Source organism: Canis lupus, chromosome 13 (genome assembly GCF_003254725.2).
Source record: "Canis lupus dingo isolate Sandy chromosome 13, ASM325472v2, whole genome shotgun sequence".
NCBI classification, from domain to species: Eukaryota; Metazoa; Chordata; class Mammalia; order Carnivora; family Canidae; genus Canis; species Canis lupus.
In genome coordinates, this window is record NC_064255.1 from 7,133,269 (window position 1) to 7,160,968 (window position 27,700).

At 36.4% G+C, this 27,700-nt stretch overlaps 1 long non-coding RNA gene across 1 annotated transcript in view; it reads left to right on the forward strand.

Annotated features, from left to right (window-relative positions):
• Positions 1 to 19,651: 19,651 nt before the first annotated feature.
• Positions 19,652 to 27,700, forward strand: part of LOC125752413 (uncharacterized) — a 56,850-nt gene continuing 48,801 nt past the window's right edge. The window contains exon 1 of the long non-coding RNA XR_007401876.1: positions 19,652 to 19,815. This is a non-coding gene — a long non-coding RNA (uncharacterized LOC125752413). The remainder of the gene's footprint in view (positions 19,816 to 27,700) is intronic.

A 27,700-nucleotide genomic window follows, 5' to 3' on the forward strand; every position in this document is an offset into this window, starting at 1 on the left:
TCATTTTCTCTCCTTTCCCCTATAATCCCTTTCAGTATTTTTTTTAAAGATTTATTTATTTATTTATTTATGATAGACAGAGAGAGAGAGAGAGAGAGAGAGGCAGAGACACAGGCAGAGGGAGAAGCAGGCTCCATGCCGGGAGCCCAATGTGGGACTCAATCCCGGGACCCCAGGATGCTGCCCTGGGCCAAAGGCAGGTGCCAAACCGCTGAGCCACCCAGGGATCCCCCCTTTCACTATCTTTTTATATTTCCTTAATGGCTGAGTAATATTTCATTGTATATATAGACCACATCTTCTTTATCCGTTCATCTTTTGATGGACACCAAGGCTCCTTCCACAGTTTGGCTATTGTGGACATTGCTGCTATGAACATTGGAGTGCAGGTGTCCTGCCTTTTCACTGCATCTGCGTGTTTGCGGTAAATCCCCAGCAGTGCAATTGCTGGGTCACAGGGTAGCTCTATTTTTAACTCTTTGAGGAACTTCCACACAGTTTTCCAGAGTGGCTGCACCAGTTCACATTCCCACCAACAGGGCAAGACGGTTCCCCTTTCTCCACATTTTCTCCAACATTTGTTGTTTCTTGTCTTGTTAATTTTCCCCATTCTCACTGGTGTGAGGCAGTACGTGATTGTGGTTGTGATTTGTATTTCCCTGATGGAAGTGATGCGGAGCATTTTCTCATGTGCTTGTTGGCCAAGTCTATGTCTTCTTTGGTGAAATTTCTGTTCATGTCTTTTGCCCATTTCATGATTGGATTGTTTCTTTGCTGTTGAGTTTAATAAGTTCTTTATATATCTTGGATACTAGCCCTTTATCTGATATGTCATTTGCAAATATCTTCTCCAATTCTGTAGGTTGTATTTTGGTTTTGTTGACTGTTTCTTTTGCTGTGCAGAAGCTTTTTATCTTGATGAAGTCCCAATAGTTCATTTTTGCTTTTGTTTCCCTCGCCTTCATAGATGTATCTTGCAGGAAGCTGCTGTGGACAAGTTCAAAAAGGGTGTTGCCTGTGTTCTCTTTTAGGATTCTGATGGATTCTTGTCTCACATTTAGATCTTTCATCCATTTTTAGTTTATCTTTGTATATGGTGTAAGAGAGTGGTCTAGGTTCATTCTTCTGCACGTGGCTGTCCAATTTTCCCAGAACGATTTATTGAAGAGAGCGTCCTTTTCCTCATGGATATTCTTTCCTGCTTTGTCGATTATTAGTTGACCATAATGTTGAGGGCCCATTTCTGGATTCTCTATTCTGTCCCACTGTTCTATGTGTCTGTTTTTGTGCTAGTACCACACTGTCTTGATGATCACAGCTTTGTAGTACAACCTGAAATCTGGCATTGTGATGCCCTCGGCTCTCAATATTCCCCTGGCTATTCAGGGGCTTTTCTGATTCCACCCAAATCTTAAGGTGATTTGTTCCAACTTTCTGAAGAAAGTCCACAGTATTTTGATAGGGATTGCATTAAATGTGTAAATTGCCCTGGGTAGCATAGACATTTTCACAATATTAATTCTTCCAATCCATGAGCATGGAATATTTTTCCATCTCTTTGTGTCTTCCTCAATTTCTTTCAGAAGTGTTCTGTAGTTTTTAGGGTATAGATCCTTTACCTCTTTGGTTATGTTTGTTCCTAGGTATCTTATGCTTTTGGGTGCAGTTATAAATGGGATTGATTCCTTAATTTCTCTTTCTTCAGTCTTATTCAAACCACTAATTCTCAATTAGGTTCCACTCTCAGAAATTCTGCTATAGCTTGGGATGTAGTCTGGGCATCAAGAATTTTTTTAACTAAGTAGCCTCCATACCCAAAGCAGGGCTTGAACTCAGGACCTTGAGATCAAGTGTTGGATGATCTACGAACTGAGCCAAACAGGTGCCCCTGAGCATCAAAATTTTTATTTATTTTTATTTTTAAAAATATTTTATTTATTTATTCATGAGAGACACAGAAAGAGAGAGTCAGAGACATAGGCGGAGGGAGAAGCAGGCTCCATGCAGGAAGCTTGATGCAGGACTCGATGCAGTAACTCCAGGATCATGCCCTGAGCTGAAGGCAGATGTCAACCCGCTGAACCACTCAGGTGTCCTGCATCAAGATTTTAAAAGCCCCCCAGCTGAATCCAATATGAAGCAAAGTTTAAGAACCACTGATATAAATGCTATTTTATTTTTTTAAATTTTATTTATTATTTATGATAGTCATAGAGAGAGAGAGAGAGAGAGAGAGAGGCAGAGACATAGGCAGAGGGAGAAGCAGGCTCCATGCACCAGGAACCCGACGTGGGATTCGATCCCGAGTCTCCAGGATCGCGCCCTGGGCCAAAGGCAGGCGCCAAACCGCTGCGTCACCCAGGGATCCCATATAAATGCTATTTTAAATGAGAATACACTGGGCTTATCTTATAGCAAATCTAACTATAGCTAGCATTTCTCATTATTATACAGTAATTTAAACTAGTGCTTTCTATCCTTCTATTATCGTGGTATATATTAAAATTGTGAAATTTGTATGGCTCACTGGGAGTAAATTGAGAAGGCTAAATGTAGCAAAAGCAACAAGCCCAGAAATCTCAGCTGCCCCAGTTGGGGCTAGACTACCTAAATGTTAAAGGGGGTCAGCACTGAGGCATTCTAGTAACCCATCCTGTGCAATTCAAAGGCTGAAACACTCTAATTAATTTATTTATTCATTGACTCTAACATGTAGAGTTAGTGAACATAAAAATATACATATATACACACATACATATATGTATACATATATATATACATATTGAAGGCTATGTATATATAATTGAAAGCTACTTGCTTGGATGTTACTCCCTTTCTTAGAGCCTAGCTGAGTTTGGGGCTCATTTAGAAGCCTCTCGTAGACTGGGTTGAGCCTCTGAATGCATAAACAATGTCAAAGATTCCAGAGACATACCTGACACAAGTTAATCTTTCTCATTCTGAATTCATGGACCAATTGTTTACTTAAATCTAGAAACATGCCAGCATAAGTTCCACTCATATTACTATGGGCCTTCTTTCTCAAGGCTAGACAAGGTTAGACTTGTCATCTCCTTTATCTTACCTTAAGCTTTCCTATGAGAAAATATGGAGAACTTAATAACCACCAGCACCTGAACCTAGTAATAATGGATTTAAAAGCTATAAAATCATAGCAGTATAAGAAAGGAACAAAGGTTGATTTTTATTAAAATTACATCTTTTTAATAGGAACAAGAAACATATAGCATATGGGATGGGAATATAAAATAAGACAGAAGAGGCTGATTTTAATTATGCTTAATTACAGAACTGCACACATGTGGGATTATGACAAAGCAGAGCGCATTTGGCTTCAATTATTTTTGCTGAAAATAGGGAGGATGAAATGTATGAAATTAAATCATTAAAGAGGCGTTATACTGAGGTAAATTTCATATTTTAAAATTTTCAGGTGGAAAAAATGTAAATATGCAATAACAAGGTTCAAAAGTTTTACTAGGAGGTGTCACAATGTGAAGAGCAAAGGCCATCATTTCCTCATTTATTTGAGTAAGTTTTAAAGCAGATGCTTTCTTTAGGAATATGTTTCTCATTGTGGGGAACATCCATACCAACCAGACCTATGAAATTGCTTGGGGAATCTTTGGCTCATTTAAAGATTACAAAAGCTGTTGTATCTTTCTGGTCAATATGTTTGTCTGCTCTCTGAAATGGCAACTCAGATCTTCACTTTTTTTTTTTTCAAATATTGATCTCTTTTGTTCTGGGCAGCTTACTGTGCCTCCTACTTCATAGCAAAATGGAGGAGCTATTGGGATGCCTTCAATGTCTGATAGCAAACCCCTGACCTATTTGTACCTGGGCCAATTTGTCTGCCATCTAGAGGTGTCTTCCCTCCCTACAGAAGGAAAATAGTTCTTCCCATTATAGACCTCTACTTACCTTCTACTTTGCTACATCTTTTCTTCTTCTACTTGCCTCCTTTGCACACTCCACTTTCTGGAATGCATTGACATTGTTCTCTTGGTGTTTGCAATGTGTCAAGCTCTTTCCTGCCTCAGAGCCTTTATAACTGCTCTGCCTTTGCCCAAAATATTCTTCCTCATGCTCCCTTCCTCATTCAGAACTCAGTTTACATGTCAACAATTGAGAGAAGCTTTCTGTGACAGTCATTTTAAAGTATTTTCCCCTAAACTTCCTTATCTAGTGCATCCCATTGATTTTAGTTCCTAATTCACTCTTAACTTTATTTCTCTTTAATTTTAATAGCCATATGCTAGGCAAAGGGGGACAAGTTACTATTCCTTGTTTCCTAAACTACTATAAAATGTCCTTAATAATTTTCCCAGCAGGAGTTATATTAAAAATATATTTATATTTAAATATATATATATTTATTTATACAATCTTAACTGGACAGGCATCAACTAAAAAGAATAGATGCTGTGCTCTAGTGCTGAGAAAGCATTCTAGAGGCCCATTGTGGCCCCAGGTACTAACCCTTTGGTTGCTTGATTCTGGCATTGGGTCATGACTGCCCAAATGGCAGCAAGGCACTTGGGCATGAGGTAATAACTACTTTTAATAAAAATGAAATTATATCAGTTTTTTAAACAATCATTATGGTTGCACTATTGTAAACTGATTGGTGCATACCAGTCAATAACATAGTTACCCAATTCCTCACATATAAACAAAGGGGGTCTTTAATAAATACACACACACATATACTTTAAATTCTGTAGAGCCTGCCCAATATGACCTACAGTTCCTGGATAACCTAGTCCTTTTCTACGTCTTTAATACCATATTGTTCATGATCCCATTGGCTCTTCCCATTAGAGGCAAGCAGGAAACCGAGCTGTAGAATGCTTTCATACTGCAGAGTGTGTGCATGACTCCCATAGAATTTTCACTGAAGACCAGATCAAAGGAAAAAACTACAAAGCCAATGAAAAGTCCAGTGGCAGGCAACACAGTCAAAAATGAGTGACTATATAGATAAGGTAGCCTGAGATGAAATTATGGTTTTATTGATATTAGAAAGACAACTTGGTAAAATATAATTTGTGTATAGTTTGGGTATGTATACACACTTCAGTAAAATATAAATACCTTTTGACTTGGTAATTCCAATCCTATAAATTCACTTTAATGAAAGAAAAATACACATTTTTGCACAAGGATATTAATTGCAATATCTTTTATGATAAATGTCACAAAGTTTCTATCCATTGATAGATAACTAGTAAATTAGAGTATGGTTCAACACTACAAGATGTAGTAAGCAGCCATTAAAAATGCTTGAGAAGTATGTTTAAAAGCATGGCAAATGTTTGTTATATATTATCAAGTGGAAAAATCAAGCTATACAGTAGAATATGTAGTGTGATTCTAATTTATATAGAGATCATGTGATTAAGTTATGTGATGAGAACATAATTTTCTTCTTCTGTATGTTTTTCCATATTTTTCAAATGTGTTTCAGAGGGCTGTAATTGCCTTTATAAATAGGGGGAATGCCAATACATTTTATTGAAAAAATAGTGGTATATTATTTTTGAAAGGAGTATACCAACATGCTTTATGGATATTGTTATCTATTGTGAAAAGCAGACCTCTGAATGTCTATAAGGCATGGATAATAAAAGAAATTTTGCTGAATAGAATGAATATTACTTTCTGGGCTTTTTTTTCCCTGTGCTTTATATGATGCTTTAAGATGATGCAGCAGACTTTTTTTTCCTAAGACCCAAGAGCAATTTTTCTTGAAGATTATTTATGCAAGTGTCTTTTACATACTAAAAGAGTGAAAGAGTCAAAACTTATAAAACCAGGCAATATGAAGGCAAAAAGTTCCAAGAGTCCTGTTCTAATTTTTCAAAAGAGCACTGTTCCCTCATAGCTTGTCTGCATTAAAAAGACCTATGTGCGTAACTTCTCAAAGACTTTTAACGTTTGGTATAAATTAAAGAGGTTTGAGATGACATCTGAGAATAATGTCAAGCTAAGAAAGCTTCTATTATACACAGGCCAGAAATGTTTCAGCCCACTCCATAAAATAAAACTGAAGCATTCTGGGTCAAGGAAATTTTAATTCAAATCTTTGTTCATTTATTTTATTTTCAATGTCAATTAACAACATGTTCATTCCAGCTAATAGAGCCCTTAGTAGTGAGCGAATGCATGATGAACGCCTCAAAAGCTAATTCAATGTACTGTTTGGCTATTCAAATTGAATAAACTTTTCTGTAAAGTTGCTCCTTATAACCTAAGTGTGTTGTCATGGTCGACAGAAATTAACAACTTCGATTTGTAAGTGTCTAAAAAAACTCCTCAGTCATTTATTCCAGTGGAATTACTAATAACCTTCAATATATTTTTGGTTCTTTTTCCTTCATCTCTTTTGCCATCTTTTATTCGTTGTTTCATTTACTTCATTTTTGTCTTGCTACAGGTAACATTTTGTCCTTCAATATGTCCTGCTAGATTATTTTTCTAAAACTCCAGTTTTATCAGATCATTTTTCTTTCTTATACCTGCAAAGACAATTTGTTGACCAAGAACTCACAGTGACACAATCAGTTTGGCATTAATGTCCTTCCATTAGGCTACACTATCTACCCAGCCTACTCAAACCATCTCCCAACAGGTAATTTTCAGCTAGGTTGATTATACTCCTTTTTGCTACATGAATGGTATTCTTTCCCCACCTAAAATAATTCCTTCTGGGCCTTTCCTCCCTTCCTCCTAAACTTAACCAAATTAATACCCTATCTGTTTCAATTCTTTTAAATCCTTTGATAATCACTTTTAGTTTTCTCACTATTCCAACCAGTTGATTTCATAATCTTGCATAGTTATTTGATTACCTTGCCTCTACATGCATAGGCCTTGCTCCAATTATAAGCTTTTTGTTGATAAAGACTGTATATAGACTTATATTATCTCACCTAACCACTAGAATAAAGTACAGCATTTATGAGTTGGGATTTTGGAGAAATATCCTATTTATTCTACCTTTCAATATATGTTTCAGAATATGATTACTAGATTTAGAACTGCCTCATAAAGACACGACTTTAGTCAATTACCCATAAATGTGTGTGAAGGAGGTGGCTTGGAGATAGGAAGAGATATCTGAGCTTATTCATTCCTTAAATCTTCACACACTTCTTGTTTATCATGTACAAGGTAGATACTGATAGATAAAATTCAGTGCCAAAAACAGTTATGAAACTTACATCTAAGTGAGATAAAAGATAATATACTAGTTATCAGATATATGCATATGTAATTTATAAATTGTTATAAGTTCAATTGACAAGGATAAGCACTATTAATATAATGTTATAATTGGCATTAACAAGATGCTGTAGTGATGGAGAAAAGTGATTGGAGAGAGGAAAGAGTACAATTTAGGTAAGCTATCTGGAATAACCTTGCTAGAGGTGATTTTTACTTGGGACTCAGAAGAGAAGAGCCAGCTATATGAAGAGAAGATGTGGGACTTTTCAGGTTCTGGGAATTGTATATGAAAAGGCTTAAAAGTGGGGGCAAAAGAAAAAAAAAGGTGGTTTTGAAGCATGAAAGAGAAGCCAGCAAAGTGAGGGCAGAGTAGCATGAAACAAAGATGGAGATGTCCTCAGGATTCTAGGGAACGCAGGGCCTCACAGGCCATGTAAAAATTTATGCATCTGATTTAAACTAAAATATGAGTTGATTTTTCTTACGTCAGGTTTAAGGCTATGTAGAAAACAATATCTGATACAAAATGGGGTTTTGGTTTTTGTTTTATAAAACTATATTGTTTGTTGAATCATATCACCTAAAATAATGAAGAATTATAATATGACCTAGGTTAGATACTTTAAACTTTTACATTGACCATTAGACAATTGTCACTTTTTAAATAGTAGTTATCTTATAGCTCTTAGAGATCTTGGTGTTTTGTTTCACTGATGGTTAAATAACAATGTCTCTAGTTCAGCTTTACTAACCTTGTTCACTAGTAGTACGTATGATCCTCTGTCTTTTGGTTGTTTAAGTCCAAGCAGGACATTCTCAGACATCAGTGTAGGATGCTCCACCCTACATCTGGTTATATCCAAACCCAAGACTAGAATTTTCTGATGAATGTGATCTTTCAGGGATGCTGGGCGGCTCAGTCAAAAAAGTGTCAGGCTCTTGATTTCAGCTCAGTTCTTGATCTCAGTGTTGTGGGATTGAGCCCTATGTGGGGTTCTGCACCCCACATGAGCTTTGCCTTCCACAATGAAGACTCTCTCTCCTTCTCCCTGTGCCCCCGCTCTCTCCCTCACTCTCTCTCTAAAATAAATAAATAAATCATTTTTAAAAAGTAATCTTGCAGTGATCTTTGATAATGTCAAATTCAAAAGCATCCTTTTTGCCTGTTTAACTAAGATTAAAACTAATTGTAACCACTTCATTCTGACATTTAATAGTTATTGTCTTTCTGCACCTGTTACCTTAGACTTCATTTGTCAGCTAATATTTTGCTTAGCATCTCAAGGAATGGCTGAGAGTAAGTTAATTGTGTTTTCTGTGGAGATGAACCTTTGGGAGGAAAGAAAAAGCTTGAATTTATATCCCTTAATCTGTACTACCCTTTCCAATTCATGATACAAAATGACCTAAATAATCAAATTAGCAGGAAACATGTAGGAGTTTAGCTTACGTGGCCCTTATGTGATTGCCATCATAAAATCACAAAACACATCCAATTTTAAACTGATCTTGAAGTGTGATGCGTAGATGTTAAGTAATCCTCTACTTCCTCTCAACGTGTTTCAGTGACAAATTCCATTTTGAACTGTTACATGATTACAAGCCCTGAAATTCAATTTCATGATGAATAATTAAGCACCACTCTTCAGAGTCCCTGGGAGAAATCACATTCTCTGCATCACAAATACTTGGAATAATCGATTGGGAGTCAATTGGCAAAATACTTCAGATTTAATTTGCAGTTCTGAAGGATCCTCCTTTGCTTCAGCTATCAGGGAGCGAGCTGAAGCTTTCTCCCCTTCCTGTATTAATGGAAGAAAAAGCAATATTTTATCTTGTTTTAGTATTGTTTCACACTGCGATGCAGTGTTCCTTACTTGGTTTTAAAAGATACTCATTCAAGAGAAGTCCTATTTATTTAAACATTCTTTTAGAGCCACAGGTGGAAATAAAATGAAAAACACAATTAAAAAAATTTTGTTCACTGTTTTTTATTCTGGAGTTCAGGGGATAGTCAATGTGGGAGTGTTAGAGATAAGACCATGGACTTTTCCTGAGGGGAAAAAAAAAAAGCAGCTAGATACTAACTACTCGGTTTGGATCTGTAGCAAATGGGTTAAATGCTCTGTGTCTCGGTTGCTTTATCTGTAAAATGGATATCATATTTCTTAAAATTTGTTGTGAAGATTAAATGAGATTATAAATAAAAGATCCTTCACATTGTTGTTGGCTGGATTAGACAGTTCTCTCTGGGGATAAAGTCTAGATCATTCCTCATTCACAGACCAGAGAAAGGTTACAGAGATAGTATTCAATATGATTTCCATTAAAAACATTTTTTCACTTGCCTTGAGTATGTGTGAGTCAAACATTGTCTTTCCCACAACAGTCCCATATCTTGAGCCCAGTGCAGCCTCTCCAGGCTATGCCACAGATGGTGAGGGTAGATAAAAGCAATTCTTAGCTCACAGGTTTTAAAAACAAAAAACAGATGGTGGACAAAATTTGTTTAGAGGGTATAGAAGAGCCCAAACTGGGAGGCATGCTACCTGGACTCCAGGTCAGCAGTTAGATCCTTGCTATAAATAACTATGTGCCACTCAACGCCAGCTGTGCATATCCTTTGGGCTCATTTTTATTATCTGTAAAATAGAAGGATGAATTTTGATCATGTTTAAGTTTTCTTCTAGCTCTAAAGTCTCTGTCTCCAATTCTCAGTGCCTCTAAGAAAGCAAAGGCAGAGCCATCTGGCACTCTCCAGCCCTGGTCAGGTGCTCTTCTGGGCTCTGGAGTCTGAGACTTGCAGAGATGTGCGCTCTATTCTATGTAGTAATATAATATTGGCTTGTCTACTTACTATTCCAAGGCTCTTCTAGGGGAATCTGAGCAGGACATTTTCTTCAGTCACTTACCTTTGTAAGCCATGGAATGCTTTTCTCTGTAACTAGAGGGAAAAGTGAGAGGCCATACATGGGCAGCCAGAGACAGTAAGCAAACAAACAAGCACACTTGTAGTTCAGTAAAACATTCCTATGGACACTGGGATTTGTATTTCCTATAGTTTCTGCTTTTCACAAAATATAATTCTTCTTTTGAGTTTTTCTAACCACTTGAGAATGTAGAAATTCTTTAAAAGAAGAGAATTTTGTGGCTTCACTTATCAAAAAGAGGCAATGGCATCTGTAGAAAAATAGGGAATGAAAAATATGATGAGGGAAAGGTAGACATTCTGAGATAAAATGAAAGTTCTAGAGTTAAAGAGAACTGGATCCTATTTTTCCCTTTCATTGGCTCTGTGACTTTATTTTTTAAAAACATTTATCTATTTATTTGGTGGGGGGAGCAGCAGAGGCAGAGGAAGAGAAAGTCTTCAAGCAGACTCTCCACTGAGTGTGGAGCCCAGTGCAGAGCCCAATTCCAAGACCCTGAAATCAGGACCTGAGCCAAAATCAAGAGTTGGACACTCAACCAACTGAGCCACCCAGGCACCCAAGATCTGTGACTTTAAACACAAGGTCGCTGAGCATCTTTCTCCCTCAATTTTCTCATTTGTAAAATGGTAGATAATAATGGTTACCTATTTGGGCTGTCCTAAGGATTAAATGAATTATTCTATATCATGACTCTTTTATACAGAAGGCACTCAATAAATGTCATTGTGACTAATCCTTTAGTTACTGTGTGGTAGGCAGAATGGCCCCATAAAAATGGCCATGTCTTGGTCATAGGAACCTGTGACTAGACAGATTCTAAGGCAAAGGGCAATTACAGCTACAAATGAATGGAGGTTGCTAATCAGCTGACCTTCAGATGGACGAGGTTATCTTGAATAATCCAAGTGAGCCAATGTAATCACAAGGGTCCCCATAAGAGGAAGAGGGAGGCAGAAAAAAGTAGAGAGATGGTGGTACAAGGGAAAGAGCCTCAAACTGAGGAATGCCATCAGCCTCTGGATGCTGGAAAAGGTAAAAAACTGTGTTCTTTCCTAGAGCCACCAAAGAGAAATGCAGTCCTACCAATACCCTTATTTTCATCTAGTGAAATTCATTTTACACTTTTGGCTTCCAAAATTGTCAGATAATAAAATGTGTTGTTTTAAGCCACCAAATTTGTAGTAACTTATTAAAGCAATAGAAAACTAATACTATTATTATTATCCATTAAAAAAGGCTAGTTGCTTACCAAAGTATGCCCCTCCCCTTCTTTAATGCAAAGATTTTGCTGGAAATAGCTGCAATGTCAAAAATCCAGAAATAGCAAATTAAAACCATCAATTTAATAAATAGTATTTAGTAAGAGTCTATTGCAAATATAAGAAGAGCTCTATAACTGGAGGCTTTCAAATTCAAAGATATGAAGGTCAGGGGTAATGATGTCACAGGGTGGCTTGTAAAACAAAAATGAAGCTGTTAACTTTTACAGTGGAGGTTTCGACACAGCAGGGGATTGGTTAAAAGTAATTATCTCATACCATTTTCTGGAAAATGACTTAATTTTTTTTATGATTGTCAGAAGCATTTATAAGAAATAACCTAACTTTTGCTCATATTTATGAAATAAAATTGATTTAGTTTTGCTTACATGGCTAAAGTGTTTTATGCCTTCTTGGGGAATTCTCAAGCCTGGTCTCCATTTTGCATTTGTTAATTTTAACAATTCCCCACTTTTGGTCCTTTTCTCGGCAAGCTGAGAGCTTGACCAGCTAATACAGCATTCCTCTTAGATACTACTGCTGTTGTAGCCAGCCCGAGAAATCCCATATTTGCTATTTTCACTAGTTGAGTCAGGATGGAGTGTCATGTAGTCAGTGTCACCAACAGTTGCGTTGTCATCATAGACCTAAGAGGTCAGATCATTGAGTTTTTGCACCTGTCCAATCCTAATAGATATCATTTGATGTGTGAGTGTCTGCTGAAAAGCATAGGGGATATAATGCACCAGAGGGGATATAATGCACCAGAAATGTTAATATGATCACTAGAAGAAGAAGAACCGCCAAGAACTGAAAAATTTCCTAGGAATCAATATTTAACCAATTAAGTAAATCAGATGTGTTATAATAAGACTCAGGTTTTACCTAAGTCAAATTATCTTCTTTTTTTCTTTTGGATAACGTGTAATTGGGTTTCCACTTTTTTTCTGAATTATTTGCCTAGGTATAACATGATGTATTAGCAATCACATATCCTCATAATTACTTAGGACAAGATGAACATGAGGATGTTTTATTTTAGGAAGTGGTGTCGCAGGTGAGCATCTACCCAAATTAGGTCTCCAAATGATGTGAGCAATCAGGTAACTTAATGAGAGGCATTTCTATGGAAACAAGAAAAACAAAGGTTAATTTTAAACAAGGGTCAAAAGGTTAACAAAGGTTAAAGTTCAAACACTAAGCTCAGTTTCTGGGCTTGGAGAGCAGTCAGTTGAGAAAATTTCTAGATTTGAGTTGGAAGCATCTTCAGATGTTAGAAGAAAGATGGCATTTTCAGTCTGATAGATTTTCCTGTTTGCAGTTTGACTGTCTTTGAAGGTAAATTTGGTATTCTGGTGAACTCTCTTGAGTGGCCCATACAGTAACAGACATGAAGGTTGTCCATATATGATATGTTGTGGTGGTTTCTCTCAAGTTTATAAGTAGATAACAAAAATCTCAAACATCATTAACAGGACTAGAATCTGATAATAGGTATACTACAGTTTTCTATTGAGACACATTTTTTAATAGTCCTCCCATTCTTATCAAAGATATTTACAGTGAAACACATTTGTAAAATAAGGCTCATCTTATTAAGCTTGGCTTGATTATTTATGCAAGTGAAGGAAGAATAGTAATTCTATGCATATTCTCAAATACATTTCAGTCAAAGCTTTGGTCATATCTAAGGGGTTTTATTGTCTCTGTAAAGTCAACCTTCGTACTTTAAAATTGTTGGGTAATAAGAAATTTCTGATTACATCTTTAAAGTCTCTCTAAACTAAGAAGCCAAACTAAGCTTTTTTATACAAAGAGAACAGATTCTTATTGAACCTAGGTAAGTACATATATTGTCATGAAAACAAGAATATTAAGAATTCCTGAATTCTGGAAGAAGAAAAAGATAAATGTTTCAACTTCTGTTTACAAAGTATATTTTAACAAATTGCTGTAAGTTATAGAAAGCTTTAAAAGAGGAGAAATGAGGTCCTTTAAATCTGGAAAAGAAAACATTAAAGAACCAGCAATGAAAAAAAAAAAAAAGAACCAGCAATGTTTTAAATGAAGTAATAAATATTATAATTCTTCTCATCAGTTCATTCAGTCTTCTGTAATTCTTCTTTTGCTTCATCTTGGGTTAGCAGCTTTATGAGTCAATTGGTTTCATTTAGAATTTCAGAAATTCTTATCTAATTCAGTGTAATGATCTTAAAGTTATCAGAGATCTATATTCTAAATACTTGTCAGGATCCTTTCCATTAATCTTGAAGATGAAGCATTTTTATATGTAGTTCATTGTAAATGCTTTCAGAGAAGAATTGAGAGTAACACGAGTGTCTATGAGTGACAAAAGACTTAAAAATAGCCCTGATTAAAGATCTGTTGAGTTCATACACACACATACACACACACACACACACACACACACATACACAATGATGCAATTGATAGTAAATTTGGTTGTTTTGTGTTCTACAGTATTTCAAAATAATAACTGGAATTATGACTGGTAATATTACATCAGGACATTGAAAGTTGAAGAATTTCACATAATTTTTAAATTATATTAGTAATATGTACTCATCTAAATATAATCTAAGGGTTAAACATTACTTTTTATTTGACAATGTTTCCCATGCAATTCAATGTATCTACTAAGTGTAAATAAATCAATCTCTATTTTATAAGGAGAGAAAGCAAATCTTTTGAGATTTTCCAGAGCCCCTCTGGAAAGGTCTAGTTAGTTTGAGGTCAAGGAGATGTCATCCAGAACTTGATTTGGGGAAGGTTGTCAAAAATTTCAAAAGATTGAAGACCTTTGATCAAACAGAAGCATAAGTCACTGTAAAACAAGACTTAGTTATCCAATCAGTGACAATAAAAAGATCTCATAGGCAAGTACAGAAACCTTTCACATAGTTGTAAAAAAATCTTAACTCATTTAGTATTAAAAAGATTCCATTTTTCTAAGTAATCAAAGACCCGATAAAGACAATGTGGAGCACAGGAAATATTTTCTAAGGCACAGAATCTTTGTTTCCTGGACAGGTTACCTTAAAAATAAAGAAAAACTTTCTCTAAATTTCTAGTGAGTAGACCAATAATGTAAAAACTGCATGGCTTTAAAAGAAAATTAAATTCTAGTTTTGTATTTGCACATTATTCAGTTCATTTTAAAATGAGCTTGAAAACCCTTATAAAATCTGTTCAATTTAACCAGCTTTGAACTCACAACATAAATTTCTTTTCCACAAACCTGCAACTTTCTGTATTCGTTTAGGATTTGTCTTATTTTCCTTCTTATTTTAGAATAAGGAGACATTTTATTTTAGAACTTACTCTCTTTTTCCTTAACAAAAATACCTCTTCTCTTCCTTGAATACTCTTCATATAGAAACACATCTTGTTTTCTTACCATATTTTGCATATAAAGTTGTTTCCCTTCACTCATTGTTTCTAGTAGTTCTATTTTTACATGTTGATCATAAATTTTAAATATTTGTAATCTTTACTTTCCAGTGAAAACTAGGAAACAGGCAATTATCTGTTTATTATATATTAGCATCTATCTACCACACTCTAGCAACATATTGTAGATTAGTAAATATATACATAATTAAAAATTTGTTTTAAAGATTTTATTTATTTATTCATGAGGACACAGAAAGAGAGAGGCACAGACACAGGCAGAGGGAGAAGCAGGCTCCATGCAGGGAGCCCGACGTGGGACTCGATCCTGAGTCTCCAGGATCACACCCTGGGCTGCAGGCGGCGCTAAACCTCTGCACCACCAGGGCTGCCCATCATTTCCTTTCTCTAAATTATCTGTTTTTAACAATTATGCTTAGATTAGACATCAAATAGCTAACCATGATTTTTTTTTTTTTTTTTTTTTTTTTTGCTAACTATCATCTTAAGTTCTTTTTCTGGCTGATAAATTTTGAAACAGAGACAGCATGAGCTTATTTGACTAGTAAACCCAGGTAGAAAAGTTGCATGTTTGCACTATATTTAATGTTGACAACTCAGAAGTCATGTCTGCTTTTATTAAATCAACAGACTTAAACTAGGTTTTATTTATTGGCAATTATCCCAGATCATGTGACCTTGAAAATCATTTGGGTCTGTTTCTATATTTGAGCATTTTAGGAATACTTACATAAGTGATTATTTTCCTTTAAGCCAATTAATAGAATTTTAAAAAATATTACATATATATGATAGACATATGGACAGACACAGAGGTCTTGTAGCTCTCATTTTTAAATTTTAGCTATGCCTCAGGTACAATAATTGTAAAACTCAGCAAAATAGCTGGATTTAAATTGTTTCTGGCAGATGGACTCTGTCAAGGTTACCTGCTCAGAAGGCCAACATTCTTTTTAACTGAAGATTGATTATTTGCATGCTGTAAAAATCCTTTCAGAGCTATTTTTGCAGTTATCTTGTTTTTTAAGAGTGGCTACATAGCAAATAATGTGTTCCATTGTTTGCGAGGTTTGGGATCCTCACTTTTCAAGGGTGCCCTGTAAGGTTGACTATCTATCTTATCTAAGTTAAATGTTTCCCAAAGTAGCTGCTACAATTCCAAATTATCCAAAATTTTACCCATTTTGCTTACATGGCTTATGTGGTTTTGTCTGCTCTGAGAATTCTCCAGTCCCGTTTCCTTTTGTCTTTAATACTGCTTAGACCAGAGCTCCATTTTCCAGCTCTTTGCCTCTGGGGAACCATGGCCTGTTTGGTTAAGAAGCTTGTCACTGGGACAAAGCATTTAAGTAGGAGGTGTTCCTTCTTTTTCTGGGGCTAGATGCAAAGGACCCTTAACTATAAAGTATGGAAAGCTTTGATTCCTGGATCACAGTCTGGATAAAAAAACTTCTGCTGACCAGGAACAGCTGTAATGGACTGTTATATAAATAAGAAAAAAACTTTGCATAAACTGCTGATGTTTAAGGATTTAGTTGTTAAAGCAGCCACCATTATTTCAGTTGGAGGTATTATCTGCCAGTAAATTCCCATTTGTGGTATATCACTGGAAAACTGGCTGGAAACCTCCTTCCCTCTTACAATCTTTTCATCTCTTCAGGAAATTGCAGGGGCTTCTTCAGATCTTTTTGTGAAGTAGCTCTAGTAGTTATCCTTTTAAGCTCCTTTAATCTTCTTGCTGCTGAAATCTCCAAAGACCCCAAAAACTCAGGGAACACCTTTACTAAACTCTGAGACTACCAAATATTTCAGATCTTTGCCTTGGGACCATGGGAAGAGACTGCATTATGGAATTATAGATTGGAGGAGGAAGTGATACTGTTTTTACCTCCTTAATGTTCAGATGCACAAAGTCCCAGGATTAAACATTTACATCAAGCCTGCTTTTCTGGTCTCCTGACACCCAGAGCCATGTCCTCACACTGTGCTGCTGAGTCTTCATCATTCTGGATGTTTCAGAAAGTGTGTGAATGTGAGCATTCATTAATTGACTACACTGTGATTGGGGGGCAGCTCTACAGGAGGTTGTGATTCAAACAATTAATTTAAGACAAAATACTGGGCTCTCAAAGCAAGCAGTCAGCGTATAAGGACTTGTGGCTAGAGTGGTCTGTGAACACCATTCTCAGCTTGCTGTCTCCTTTAGAGCCAAAGTATGCTCTTGAAGATAACAACGGGAACTAAAAGAAGATGAGTCCTTTTCCCAACTAAGTTTGGGACATCCTGAATTAAACAAGTTAAATGCATTTGTTATGTTTGACCTTATTGGAACTTTGGTCAATATATTTCAAAGTGAGAACTGCAGTATGCAAGTTTCCCAAATATTTTGATAATGGATTTGCATATATACATGTATATATAAAATATATGAGATTGGCATATCCTAGAAGGGTTTTGAAAATTACGTGGCTCATGATGCTGTTTTTTAGGAGCTAAACTTCTAGCTGGTTTATTATTCACCTTGCTTTTTTTCTCCCTTTATTAAATGATTTCAACTTAATTGCTTATGTATTCTCCAAATGTTGTAAGCAAAAGGGAAAGTAGAAACACTCAGGACTTCTCCTGGTTTACTGTTTTAGCTTGTCGAGGGTTGCAAAAAATGTTTTAAATTTAAACAGTCATACCCATGTTTTCTTGAATCTGGCATCTCCTTGCACAATCCAGAGACTAAAATGAGAATTCTGGTACTGGGGAAAACTTCTTGGAGAAAAGATATCTAATGAGGAATTGAGTTATGTTTCTGTGGGGTGGTGTTTAAGAGAATTTTTTTCTATTATTTCCTTAATAAATCCTAAATAAGAAATCCATTACTCTAGATGTGTGTTAGCTCAGGCAGCTGTAACAAAAATATGGCAGTTTGGGTGGTTATCTTAAACAACATAAATTTACTCTTCACAGCTCCAATGGCTAGGGAGTCCAGCAACAAATGCTGACAAACTGGAGTTCTAGTTTGCAAATGGACACCTTTTTGTTGTATTCTCACAAGGCAGAGAGAAAGAGGAAGCAAGCTCTTAGACCCTTATCACCTAATTATCTCTCTAAGTCCCCATCTCCAAATACCATCACACTGGAAATTAGGGTTTCAACATGTGAATTTTGGAGAGACACAAACCTTCAGTCCATAGCAAGGTGAGTTGTACAGGTGCATCTATTTTGGCTTTATGATGATGTGATGATTGATGACTCAGGTTAAGCAGAGACCACCCAAAAAAAACTCTCATATGGGTACTGCAGTAAAGATGGACAGTATGCCAACATAGAAGTCAGGAGCTGGGAGTGCTAGTTTATATTCTATCAGCTGAGCATGCTGAGTGACTCTGGGTCATGGCTTTTCTTTCCATATTGTGGGAATCTGCTTGCTATAGTGATGTAGGAGATTTCTGATTTAAAGATCAATGTTTTTTTTTTTAAAGCTTTGAGAATGAAACTGACATTAACATAAGTATCAGACTCAAAACCTATGATACACCCAATTTATTGGCAATCACGGCCTTATCATAAAGATGGATTGTTCTACTGAAAATATGAAAGTCCTGAATCATGCCGGTTGTACAGTTGCCAAAAGAACTCTTCAGAAAGAGTAGCCATGGAGACCGCACACCAGATGTCTCAAGGGGTGTATAGAAACATCTAAAAACTAACCATCAAAAGGATTGCTTAGCAAACACTAGAAAAGGTAAGAGTCTGTGCTTACCTTGTGGGTGAAATAAGAATCTTTTTGGTTGTTATTGCTAGTCTTGACAGTTTAAGCAGATGGCCTAAAGGCAAAAGTCCCAACCTCAGAGCAGGCTCTCTGTGACTAAGTTACAGCTGACATCTGTGGTCTGATCTGTGAGGATCCTGTAATGACCAAGGATCTTTAGTCTGAGTTTAGTGACAGTACCATCTCAGACATCCGTAGTGGCATGAAATGCTCTGCTGCCATCAGTTACGTTATTTGATGGTAAATCTATCTAGTATAACTTTAGAAAGACTGTACAGAGCCTTGCTAATAGTTTCATATGATCAGTATACAAAATATTTTCAAATGAAGCAACTGCTTCAATTGAAGCAACTGCAGATCTATACCAGAGAGATTTTCACTTTCTATATCCTTCATTCATGATTTCCATTATTGTCCAATCAATCTGGTTATATTAAATCTTGTTAAATTGAAAAATCCCAGCACTTATGAAATGATAAATATTTGTTGAATGAATTGTTCATCTATTAGAAACTGAGGCTTCTAATCTCTGGAAAGGAGAGTATTCATATTAAAAATCAATATTGAGGCATGTAGGTGAGTCAGTTGATTAAGCTTCCAACTCTCATTTTTGACTCTCGTCATGATGTCATCAGGGTCTTGGGATTGAGCCCATGTTGGGCTTAGCACTCAGCATGGAGTCTGCTTCAGAATCTCTCTCTCTGCCCCTCCCCCTGCGCCCATGCACACGCACTCTCTCTCTGATATAAAGGAATACAATCTTTTTAAAAAAATCAATATTAAAAGCTGTGCTACTCCTTGTCTCAAAATCCCATACTTGCAGTGTGCTCCTCCACTTCTATATAATTCTTCCCTACCATATTCCCTTTCCTTTATTTCCTTCCATTACATTGCTGATTTATTCTGATTTGTTCTGATTCAAGATAAACAATATCTGATTTGTTATGATTCAAGATAAACAATATCTGCTATCTAGTAGCAAGAAGCCAATGTGTAACTTCTGTGTCAAATGACTCCCTTCCAGATATTAAGGGTCCCCATTGCCTATTTGCTAAAATCAAACTGTCCTACTTATATGCGTAATCTGACTCCACCCTGTCCAAAATCCTCTCAATTCCTCTTTTTCTTCTATCACTAGCCTTGGACCATTCTAACCTTCCTCTTTATCAAATAACAGGTACGTTGGGAACTTTACTGCTAGAGTTCTTCCAGTCTTTCTCCTGGAATCACTTAGGCCTCAGCATAAATATTCTATCCTCCGAGAATATTGCTGTCTTTTCTGAGTTCTTATTCCCCTATTATTTTCTAACACTTCTTTCTCTTTGTTTCTTTCAAAGTTCTAAAGTTTCAAACTGCAAATAGGTCACAGTTCATAATTTTTTTGTTTTGTCTCCTTTGTTCATTTTTTGGCTTCAGTTTCCATGTTTGTCTCTTAATATTCTCATATACAGCTACTAGTGTGTGTTTTCGTATGTAGTTGATACTCATAATGCTTAATGAATAAGTTAGTAAAGAATGGTTGGATGTTCTATTAATTGTCCTGTAAATTTGAATTTATAGTTTCCGGGATATAACAGTTAAGGATTTTAGTTTTATAATGACAATAATTGAGATTTTGATGCTTTGAATCCCTATGTGTTATGATTTACTTTAGCAAATCGTCAGTTAGTTCTCATTTTTCCATTACGCAAAATGTTACTCTTTATTGATAGGGGACTTGTTTGCATTTAACCAAACACGTTTAGCCATTAGTCAATCATCAGAAGCCTAATCAATAATACTAATACGCAAGAAACTCTAGAGGACTTTCAGAGCCCACAAATTTTCGTTATTATATAATGCTATCTTTTCTTGCCAAATAGTAATTCCAGAACTCAGTGTCATTTTTAAAGACATTTTAAAGATAGTAGCTTATCTTTATTGCATTAAAGTAGAACGTTTTGAAATAGGACACTGACTCAATCAATATTTTAAATAAATGCACCCAGAACATAAGGTTTTCAGTTATATGACATTATGCTAAACCTGAGTGGATCATAAATTAGTATTTAAACTGTCTTATTAGTACAGTTTAAATACTGATAAGACAGTTTAAAGGTACAACATTAAATTATCATGGATAAAGAATTGGATTCTATTTCTTCAAAGGTTTTTTTCTCATTGCCAGGAACTCTTAATTACTTTGAGCTCTAAAAAATCCCATCTGCATCAACATTTCCCTGATGGCATTCCTATTTTGAACATGTCTTCTGAAATTATTTATTAAAAGATTGTTTTGAGGGAAGTAAAATGCAGTCTCAATCACAGCATAAGTAAATATCTCTTAAGAATGTTTAATCATTTAAGATTTTTTTTTTTTGCAGAAAACAGAGGTTCAAAAGAATGCAATATGATTACTATATATCAGCATAAAAATGGATTCTACAATCATAAAAAGTATCCCTGATCAGGAGATGATCTTACCAACATATTTAGCCTTTTGCTCATTATTTCCAGAATGTGAAATAGTGCTATTACTGGAACCATTCTGGAAAGTATTTTGCAGGGGAAAAGGAAATGGGGTGCTACCAAACCTCTCATAATAATGATTGTGACGATAATAAGAGTCAATAGTTCTTGAGGGCTTGCAGTGTGCTAGACAGTGTGTTAACTAGTTTATATGCTTTGGTTAATTTAATCCATACCACAGTTATGGAGAAACAGTGATCCCAATTTGTGAATGAGAAAACAAAGGCTTTGAGAGGCAAACTCTTGCCTCACCACATCCCCAGCCAGTTGGTGACTGTAGCAGTCTGCAGCTAACCAGAGGAGCTGAAATGGTTGGGAGAAGGAGACATAACTCAAAGCTCCCTCACTCAGCAGAAAAAGACAGAATCCCTGAGGACAAGTAACAGAAAGGAGAAAGAGCAGCTCCAAAGATAATGTGGTCTTTTAGAAGAAAAAATAAATGAAAAATATTGCTTTTTAAAAAATTTTTAGACTTTATTTATTTATTCATGAGAGACACACACACAGAGAGAGAGAGAGAGAGAGAGAGAGAGAGAGAGAAAGAGAAGCAGAGACACAGGCAGAGGGAGAACCAGGCTCCACACAGAGAGTCTGACATGGGACTGGATCCTGGGTCTCCAGGATCACATCCTGGGCTGAAGGCGGCACTAAACCGCTGAGCCACCCCCGTTGTTAAAAAAATTTATTTACTTTATAGAGAGAGAGTGAGCAAACATGGAGGGGAGGGGCCAAGGCAGAGGGAGAGAAACTCCAAGCACACTCCACTTGGAGCCCAACTCAGGGCTTGATCTCAAGACCTGAGCTGAAACCAAGAGTGGGTTCCTCAACTGACTGTATCACCCAGGTGCTCCAGAAAGCATATTGGTTTAGCAGAGGGATGGCCAAAGAAACCCAGAAAGACGGTGGGCTCTTAAATACTGAGAGAATGTGTCCCACCTACATTGTTTTTATTAGTATGTGGGGAAACAGCAGAGTAGAAATGGGAAAGGCAGGTATGCTTATACCCTGGTTGTATCCTGATATGAGGTGAATTCTGGGAAGGCATCCTTCTTGAAATGGTAAGAGAAAAATGATGGGGGAAGAAGGTGGCTCAAGGGTATAAATAGGAACTGTTTTTGATTTGACGATTGATCAAGACATAATGGCTAATTTTTACTGCACTATGGATGAAGTTATGTAATAATCATTATAAATTTTGCTGCCAGGACTATTATCATTATTTTATAAAGGAGAAAATAGAAGTGATTTACCTGAGCATCCACAGCTATTCTATGGTAGGACCAACAATCCAACCCTGGGAGGCTGATGTCACAGCAGTACTACCCATCATCATGTTACAGTCTGCCAGATCATGGGGAGTGAGATTCTGAGAAGAGGCAAAGATAATGTTGCTGTTTTTAAACCTGCATAAATGGCCAGTATGTTTATTAAACTGGAAAGACCTTTATGTTCATTTTGCTTTGACTTTCATTTTTCAAGATGGGACTGAAGGACCAAAGAGGTAAAGTAACTTGCCTGAGGTCACATATGGAGCTCCTGCTGTGTGATAGAAGGAGCAGAGATTCCAACTTCATGAGACCAGCCAGGTCCAAGGCTTAGCTTTACCAGGTACCAGCTGGAAGCCACTTCTTATCCTTGGATCTCAGCTATATCATATGAAGGTAGCAATTCTGATATCTACCTGATCAGATGTCATTCTACCTGGAGCAGAATTTAACATGATACTAAGAATATAAGCTTCAAGATTCCTCACTACATAATTCCCTTTTAGGGATCCATGCCTAATTTTGTATTCACAATTTTAATTATTTTTTTCCACCAGAAATATATAAGCTTCACACAAAGGTTGGATCTGTTCTGGATCTCTTATTACTGGGGTGGTTAAGATGGCTTTGTTTATAAACCTGAGCTAAAAATCAAGATGATCTGACATCCAAGCCAGATTTCCTTCCATAGATAACAATGGATGCCTCTTCTTTCCTGTTTCCAAATTTCTGGAGCTCCTCTCACAATCCCTTCCTCTCACCCTACCTATCCCCTTTTCACTAATATCTGAGCACCCCAGACAACACACCTAGATAGTTTTATTGGCTATAAAAATAAACCTTTCCTACCATGAAAATACTGCAGGTGCAATCAAAATCTTCCTTTTCATTATATTTTCTTAATTTTCTTAATGTTAAATATCTTTTAAAGCCAACATGTGCAAGACAAATGCTGCCAAGTTTTAAATCCCATTTTAACAGCTTAGAAGAGGATATTGATTAAAACAAAGGACTAAGAAAATATGTAAAGGTGGATTTTGCAGCTGCTGGGCTGGCTCCTGACTTCCTGCACAGCCAGGCTCCCACTCTAGTCCTGTTTGGAATCTGAGGATGGAAGTTGTACCCCACGAAGCCTGGCAGACATTACTTGGGGAAGTGAGATCATAGTCACTAAAATTGATTTACTTCATAAATCTCAATTCTGAGAAAAATGTTTAGCCAAGGTTGTTAAAATGAAATATGGAATTATGAGCTATGTTTCAATTTTCATGGTGCTTCAGTTGAATTCAACAGCAGTTAAAATTTTATACCTTAAAAATATTTGCATATTTCACAAGTATAAATTCATCTCTGGATGGCATAAAGCAGACTTTCTAGTTAATGAAGTATTTCAAATGCATTTAGTCATCTCATAAAATAAAGAAAAATCAAATTGTTGAGTTTTAATCATCGTCAAGGATACTTGTCCAATATAGTTTCTTGCAGATGGTTAAAATCCCTTTTCCCGTAATGCCTATTGGCATTACAGCAAGAATAGTCTTAAAGTATGTTAATTATTTATATTAATTATTCAAATATGCTCCTCTCCTAAATAATAATTTGCCAAGTATTAGAGCAGTTACTCTGGATTTTCTGCTGCATATAAATGAGCGCATGAATGATTTAATTCCAACTCATTTAACTTCACTGTGATACTCATAGTGTTGAAAAGTTTAAAGAACAGGGTTTTATTTTGTTTCTTAAATCATGATGTGGAGAAGATGAGTGGGTAAGTAATATAAACATGATGCAGACTTAAAGTAGAGTGCTAGAGGGAATGTGTGTTGTGGTGCTTGCTGTTTTTTGGATGCCCCAGAGAAATCCGCATGTCTTCTGAGATTGTCTTCTCCTCTCTCATCGCTCATCTTCTTAGCTCTGTGGGGTTCAGAGGTCAAACTACTCTGTGACTCCTGATTCTCACATCTCTTCAGGTCCTCCTAAAAAACAGGGGACCAAAACAACAAAAAAACCTGTGCCTAGCTGGATAGATTTTTTTTCCTTTCAGCCTCAAGCCATCTGGCTGAAAGTCTGACTAGCATACAAACGAGAAACGTTTTCAAACCAATCAGTCCATAATATACAAATGTGTTCTGGTGTCCAGAGATTTCATTACAAGTTCCCAAAGCAAGGCAGTCATGACTTTCCTGAATCCCCACCCCCAGCAGCCTATGACTTCAATAATGAAGGATAAGATAGTCTTTCTTCTAATCTAGGCACAGCCAGAGTGCTTCCTGACAAATGTAAATAGATCCTATTACTGTTCCCCTTAAAACTCTACTTTGTGCTTAGAACAGAATTTAACCTCCTTAGCTGTCTCATAAGTTACTTCTCTAATCATGCTCCTCTAGTTCCACCTCATCCCAACTCAATTCTCTTCCTTGCTCACTTTATTCCCTTTCCTTAGCTGCTACCATTTCTGGGGAGTCAAGCTTTCTCCTTGCCAGAGGTCTTTGCAATTGTACTTCCCTGGGTCTGGAATCCTCTTTCTTGCCTCTGCACAAGTGGACATGCCCAGCCAGCTTCATAGCTCTTTCTTCCCCATCCAGTTAGTCTCCTTGGCAGCATCCACTTTCCTTCTCCTACGCCCACCTCTGATTTATCACAAATATTCTCTTGTTTTTGTGACTTGTTTGTACTTTATTGTCCATCTCCCGTTGAGGTTCTCTTTAGCACTTTGGCACCCAAAACAGCTCCAGGAACAATATATGTATTCACAAGTTTGTGCTGAATCAATTTAAAGAATATTTACAAATGGAGAGAATAAAGGAAAGAAGAAAGGGCATCAATGAATGACATGGTGAAGATTAGCCTTATCCCAAAAAACTGTAATATGGACACAGCAAAAAGCTCATTAGAAAATCAGAAAATATGCATTACATAATAACACTGAAGTATCCTTTTCTACATTTATGTTATTCTATTCACTTTTTCACAGATCTTTTTTTTTAATTTTTATTTATTTACGATAGTTACACAGAGAGAGAGCTAGAGAGAGGCAGAGACATAGGCAGAGGGAGAAGCAGGCTCCATGCACCGGGAGCCTGACGTGGGATTCGATCCCGGGTCTCCAGGATCGCCCCCTGAGCCAAAGGCAGGCGCTAAACCGCTGCGCCACCCAGGGATCCCCTCTATTCACTTTTTTAAAGCAATCTAAATATTGAGTAAATAAAATGGGTTTTAGGTGGGCTCTCTGCAATGTTTTTCTAAGAAATAATTCATTGTAGAACTTGGCCAAATTGAATCTTAAAATATTATAAACTCATCTCTTTGTTTCTGAACAATACAATTTTGGTCCAAGTTTTAAATATTACATTTATTTCAATTTTTTGGTGATGGATGTTACATGTACTTTTATATTTTCCTAAGTTTTGACTTTTAACAAAGTTCGGTGCCATATTCATGCTCGGAGGGAAAAAAAAAGTTAAATGTCTTTTTGTTTTGTTTTGTTTTGTTTTTCAAACTCCATCCTGTCTTCTTTTTAAAAGAACTTGGTCAAATAGGTCTTGTATTACTTATGACATAGGCCAAGCTGTTCCAACAAAGAGATAACACAAATTCAGCTGCTCAAATAAGATAAATGTTTGCTCTTCTCTCATTTCATGGTCCAGAAGTAAGTGGTTCGAGGCTTAAAGGGAAGCTCGGAAAACCTCAATACATCCAAAGCAGCTTCTCCAGTTCTTTTCATCATGAAACCTGAGTCAAAGAAGGATTATATAGATGGAATTAAATAGACAAGGAAGACTATGTTCAAGTGAACAATGCTGATTGTATATTGAAAAGTTGCTAAGAGTAGATGTTGAAAGTTCTCATCACAAGAAGAAAAATATGTAACTATGAATGATGGATGTTAACTTGCTGTGATGATCATTTCACAATATACACATATATCAGATCATTGCATTATACACCTTAAATTTATATGTTCTATGTCAATTATATCTCAATAAACCTGGTGGGAAATGCTATTGCATTAGGAAAGAGAGAGAGATTGAAGGTGAATTTTTAAACACTGGGGTGAACTATTAGAAAAGTACTGGAGGTTAGAGGTGGGAGTGTTGCTGATCAATGTGATTAGACCATCTGTGTGTGCTAATTGGCGCTTACCCAAGTTAGGCTGCTACCCTCCCACAGAGCCTGGGGAATTGGGAACTATCTTTCTTGATGGTTACATTTCTAAGGGAAAGTCTTTGAGAAAGACATTCCTAGGTACTAAAGCTGGCAAGAGGCTGGGAGATTTACAATTCAAAAGGGCAGAGAATTTACAAGTTTTTAAAAGTAAATGCTTCATATAGTTTATCTTCTATCACTAGAAGAGCATAAAACTTCCAGCTTTTAGCCACCTCTTATCCAATCAACATGATGTCATATAATGGATTAATGCAATGTTCTGAGAAACTCAGACAGTCTGAATCTCTTCAGACTGTATTATGACAGAGGGCAGGAGAGTTAACATAGCCCTGAAGCAAAAGCATAAATGAATGTGTTTGTGCCAGTCACATAAATGCAAACTATGTCTGATCCTCTTATCTGACCAGAATAGGAAAAATGCATTCAATAAATCAATGGCTGCATACCATGAGAACATGAGGCTTTTTAAATCTGTTCTAGCGATGATACTACATTGAGCACAACAACTGCACTCAGGGTTTCTACTTGTATGAGCTTGAAGCAATCTGTACTATAGTCATTCTCTAGTGTCTGTCCATTTCTGCAGGAGCCAGACTGGCAAACTAAACAAAAATGGTGTAGGAAACACCACTCCAGCATCCTTTAGGGAGTTAATGGTGACATTAATCTCTGCTAATCCCCACCTGAGTATAATATTAAGAAGAAAATGGTTTACAGCAATTACAGGAAAAAGATACAGTAAATTGCTAACTCATTCATCAGAGGAGGAAGTATAATCCATGGAAAAAATACAGGTCAGAAAGACCAAGGCTTGAATGTTTTAGCCACGTGGCCTCATTACTCTCTCCATGACCTGCTATAAATTATTTAGCTTTGGGTCTCAATTCATCTACCTGTCCACAGGCTTAGTAATTGTCTCCAATCAGTGTGAAAGTATGGGAGGCTATTAAATAAACAGAATATAGAAAGTTTCCTTAAGAATGGTAGATATTGGTGCCGTGGAAATATATTGGGTGGGCTACCAAGACCTGAAAAGGAAATGTATGTAATTCAGTAGGAGTGGATAGGACCTATTACTGACATTTTATCTGTGCATTTATGTGAGCTACTAAAATAATGGTA